The sequence below is a fragment of the Chionomys nivalis genome, chromosome 22, assembly GCF_950005125.1.
Source record: "Chionomys nivalis chromosome 22, mChiNiv1.1, whole genome shotgun sequence".
Lineage (NCBI taxonomy): Eukaryota > Metazoa > Chordata > Mammalia > Rodentia > Cricetidae > Chionomys > Chionomys nivalis.
The window spans coordinates 33,034,093-33,038,789 of NC_080107.1; the positions used below are offsets into that span (position 1 = coordinate 33,034,093).

A 4,697-nucleotide genomic window follows, 5' to 3' on the forward strand; every position below is an offset into this window, starting at 1 on the left:
TTCAAACAAAGACCCTCAGCAGTTTTATTTGATGTGCAGTGGGGCAATTATTCAAATCAACATGCTCGATGCAATTATCTGAATCTCACATTGCATGTTCATCACTCACAGCACTAATACTAAAAGAGGGGGAAACACCAAAGAATTTACCTGGGGAAAATATATGTGAAAACATTGTTCTTGTAGATGTTATAAGGTAGCGAAAGCTGTGGCGCCCTTCTTAACTGAGATACAATGATTCTGTATTCAGCGGCATTTGTTTCTAGTGACGAGGACTTTTATCACTCACTTACTCATTACATCAGAGTGACTGCAGTATTTGTATCCATATAATAGCAAACTTTACAAATCTGAAGCAGACAGGGATGAGACTCTCTGTATTTCAAAAGCAGAATAGTTCTTTCCAGATAACCTTACATCAAAGGGACACTGGTAAATTATTGTGGCTTACTTACATAACTATAAATTTAAAACTTTATACATATAGAAAAACATTCCTACATCTTAAAACATTAAAAAGTCACAGATAACTTGTGATCATTTTATATATTAATAAATATTACATTATATATGTGAACACATCACAGACTGTATTGGTGAACCAAGAGGCTGCTAATGCCTCTCTTCAGTATACCGACATAACCTAATATACTAAAAATGGGAAGGGGCTTTTAGTCACTGAATATGCATCGTGAAACCAAGACCAAGAAAACACATGGCTCGTGCCCATCATGAAAAAGATTCATACTGAAGGCTTAGCTTTGGTTTTTATTCAATTCAATTGTCAAACTGTGCACAGTGAACTTTTTTTTTTTTAGAACTTGAGACATTTGTGATGTTGGCTGTTTAAATCTTTGTTACCTTCGCTGTGAATTGAAATTGTACATATTTAGTAAATCATGCAAACAAAACAAACTTTTTAGACAATATTTTTATTGGAGAGTTTTCTTTTCCTGTATCCATGTTAAAAAAAAAAAGACCTCCTTTCCCAAAATAAAAATGTCAATACTAAATTTAAAGAAGTATAAAGGAATGATTGCTTCCTTTAGAGCAAAATATTTAAATAAACATGGAGAGACTTGGCGACATGTTCTTTTTGGGCTAGTAGGCCGTGTCCAATTTTTTGGGTTAAAGTTTCAGAGGACCTCTCTTTCAAGGTTGAAGATGATATATTAATCTCTGAATTAAACAAATGCTCTTAAGTAACAGTATAAATCCCTCAGTCTTCATTTGTATATGAAGTGCAACATTAGTCAGAGACATGACATTGAGACGACATGATGCTGAATATGCCATAAGCTAAAATTCCTCTATTAAAACAGTCACCACCTACCACCTATAATCTAGTGTGACATATTAAAATACTCCAAAATACAGAGCATGGAAAATGAACATCATCATTTCCATTTGGCCCTGAGAAGAATATGACAAAGATTCCAATAATTTTAGTCAAAGAAAATGATGATTTAAAAATACATGAAGATTAAAGTGGTGACAAATGATCCTTTAAGTATTTCTAATTGGCCTTCCTCATTCATAGCTTTGATTCCCCAGAAATTGCAAATCCCGAGGATCCTGACTTGTAAGTGCACCCTATCAGCTTTCTTTCATTCTACAGAATGTGCCTGCTAGGTTTGAAAGGAAGGATAAGACCCCCAAAATGTTAAAAATAGACTTTTTTTCTGGCAAGAAATTTAAAATTGGCAAGGACAAAACTAAGAAAGAATTAACTTCACATAAGGAAGCATTCAGGGAAAGATTGCTGCCTTGTGATCTGACCATTTTCAGAACACTCGAAAGGAAGTGTGCGTGTGTGTGTGTGTGTGTGTGTGTGTGTGTGTGAGAGAGAGAGAGAGAGAGAGAGAGAGAGAGAGAGACTGTGTGAGTATGTGTATGTGTGAGTGAGTATGAGCCCGTGTGTGAGTATGTGTGAGTGTGTACATGAGTGTGTAGCTGTGCTAAGCTTATGTGTATACACTTGAATAGATTGTATATTAAAGAAAACAATCCTCAAGAGATGGACTATACATAGGGCTTATGAGACACTTTCTAGTTTTTATTTTGCCTAAATTGAAAACATTTAAAATGTTGATAGTTGAAAAGTACAAAGTTCTTAAGAGAGCTTAAGAAAAATTATTGAGGCAGTTTCGAAAGTATGCCAACAATTAAATAGAAAAAAATATTAAATCAACTTTTCACCATCACTTAGAAAACTAAGACTTACAAAGTATGGCTTTTCCTTAAGCAATAAAGAATCACTTTCATCCTTTCTTAAAATGGTTTCATTATAGGGCAAATAATTACAGCACACTCCTGTCCGGTTTTGTTTAGCGAAAGAGAAACACAGCCTTTAAATTACTTGAAAATAAAGATGAATAAAAAAATATAAATTTAATAAGGAGACCCAAAAACTGAGCTCAGAGGAAGTCAGGCAGTACATTTAGCGACCACAGCAACCTAGACCATGGTTCTCTCAAGTCTTCTGAACAATATCTCTTCCAACAGAAACATTTCCCCAGACTACAGGGCAGCCCAAGATCCTTGTGGACACAAAGGGAGAACACCAACTACTGAGTGACCCTCAACCACTTCCTGCAGTCTGAAACATTCTGTGGAGGTCTACCACCTCATTCCTGAACATGCTTAGAAAGGATGAGTGCACAGAATTCTGGTTAAAGACGGAGCTAAGCAAAAGGGAAAAACACAAGTACAAGGCACCCTGCCCAATTTGTTTAAAAGACATTCCTAAAATGAGTATGCCTACAAAATCAGCCTGACTTCTAAGAGTTTACCTGTCCTTTCCTCAACAGAAAGTGCATTTACAATGTCAAAGACAATTCCATGAAAAGGGACCATTTATCTACTTTGAAATAAACGCTGATAGAATAGTCAATATCACTTTCCAGCAAGCGGAGTGTCTAGCCACAAGAACTGCTTCATGTGTACAACCTGAATTCTGAAAATGAAAATTAGACTCGTGACTTGTACAAAACCCTTTCACGGGGCTTTTCATTGATTACAGCTTATATTGTACATGCCTTGATGGCAGGAAGTAAATTAAGGCACACTTTACATCGACATGAAAATTGATAAAAAAAAATTTTTACTATGAATAAAACTTTATGTCTGTAACATTTGGAAAAATAAAAGCAAATTAATCTACCACCCTTATGTTATAGATAGAGAAACTGAGGCCTGCAAGTGCTTGAAAACACCCAAGTGTTTGGTTTCCACCCCATAATAATCTGGAAAGTATCCAATCACAGACTGCCAAAACCCTGGTCCTCTGAAGCAATGTTCCGTACGTTCTCTAAAACACCACAGTAAAACGCTCTTTTCAAATGGCCCGGGAAACAGCAGAAGACATGGGTTAGTTCCTGCGAGGAGTTCGTTCTGGTCTATAAGAACTTTTCCATGCTAGAGTGAAATGTAAACAATCTATGTCAGAAGCCCGTGTGACTCTAAGCTCTCGCGGCATCTGTGCCTAGTCACTTCTTACCACCTCGGGTCTCCTCTGACTGACAGCCAGAAATCCTCTCGATTTTGAGAAATGCTCTTCAAAAGTTAGTAACTTTACTGACTTCCTTTTTCTAAGGCTTTTGACATGGAGTCTCTCCTTCAGCAGTTCTGAATGCCCTTTACCAAATCTGCAGCTCCAGTCTCCCATGGGTGCGACTGCTCTGAACCCTTCATGCATTGGTCAGAGGAGAAAACAGGGCTTCAGGTACACTCAAAGTAACCTAAGTGCTTGGAGATGAACAAGTCAGGAATAGCAGAAGTGATGGAAATACACGAAGGAAGGGTAAAGTAACAGACATCGTGGACACTCCCCATCCCGAGCTTTAGACCTTCCAAGGCTGAGGCTTAGTGGAAATAACCCCCCAGATGGTCCTATAGCTGCAGGGAAACCAGAATCGGAGATTGAGTCTCTCAGCCTTACGCAGAGAATCTTATTGCTTTTAATTGCTTTTAAAAGCAATTGAGTGAACGCTGAGCCAAGCAACCACTTTATGTTCTAGAATCAGGTGGTAAATAAACAGACACTATCCCCTCTTCAAGGATGTACGTTCTATCAGGGAGTTCTACAGACTCCCAGTGGACGGATAGGACGGCTTAGTTGAAAAGTAAAAGCAAGCAAGGAAATAGTGAACTAGGAAGAAGACAGTGGGGAAAGGCAAACACAGCTAGAAATTGGGGTGTCAGGAAAAGCCTCTTGGGGAGTCAAGCGTGAAAGATAAGAAGTGAGTCATAGGAAGGGAGATAGAACTTCAGGAGGCACAAATGAATTTGGCTTTGTGTACTAGAAAGGAATTCTTCTTTAGAGAGTACAGGAGAGGGGCAGAGATAAAGCAAGAGGAAGGCTTTTGATGAACTTCTTAGGTACCCTTGTCCAATGTCTTAATTGTGTAGGTGAGGAAATTATTAACCTCTTGAGTTCCATAGCCTGGGGACTGGATGATTGAATGGGGGAATTGCCTGTAATGAATTTTGCAGCCTGGTCACCACTATTTCTTCCTGACAAATGGACAGGAACGTGAAATTTGTGTTTTGGAGTGCAGGAAAACCTCCTTTCTCAGACGTTCGCACCTGCCTTGTACCTCATCACAGGCAGATCTGTCAGACTGGAAAGCAGAAATCATTTGGCCAAAAGCAAGCTTGTATTTTGGAAACGGAAGCATGAGATACGGCACGTGGGG

At 38.4% G+C, this 4,697-nt stretch overlaps 1 protein-coding gene across 7 annotated transcripts in view; it reads left to right on the forward strand.

Annotated features, from left to right (window-relative positions):
* Positions 1–1,029, forward strand: part of Zeb2 (zinc finger E-box binding homeobox 2) — a 136,316-nt gene extending 135,287 nt beyond the window's left edge. For 6 of the 7 annotated variants that reach the window (XM_057755551.1, XM_057755547.1, XM_057755550.1 and 3 more), the window contains one exon: positions 1–1,028. This exon is cut by the window's left edge and continues 4,406 nt beyond it. The gene's annotated coding sequence lies outside the window, so the exon portion shown is untranslated. The other variant, XM_057755553.1, reaches the window with a different exon arrangement.
* The last annotated feature ends 3,668 nt before the right edge of the window (positions 1,030–4,697 follow it).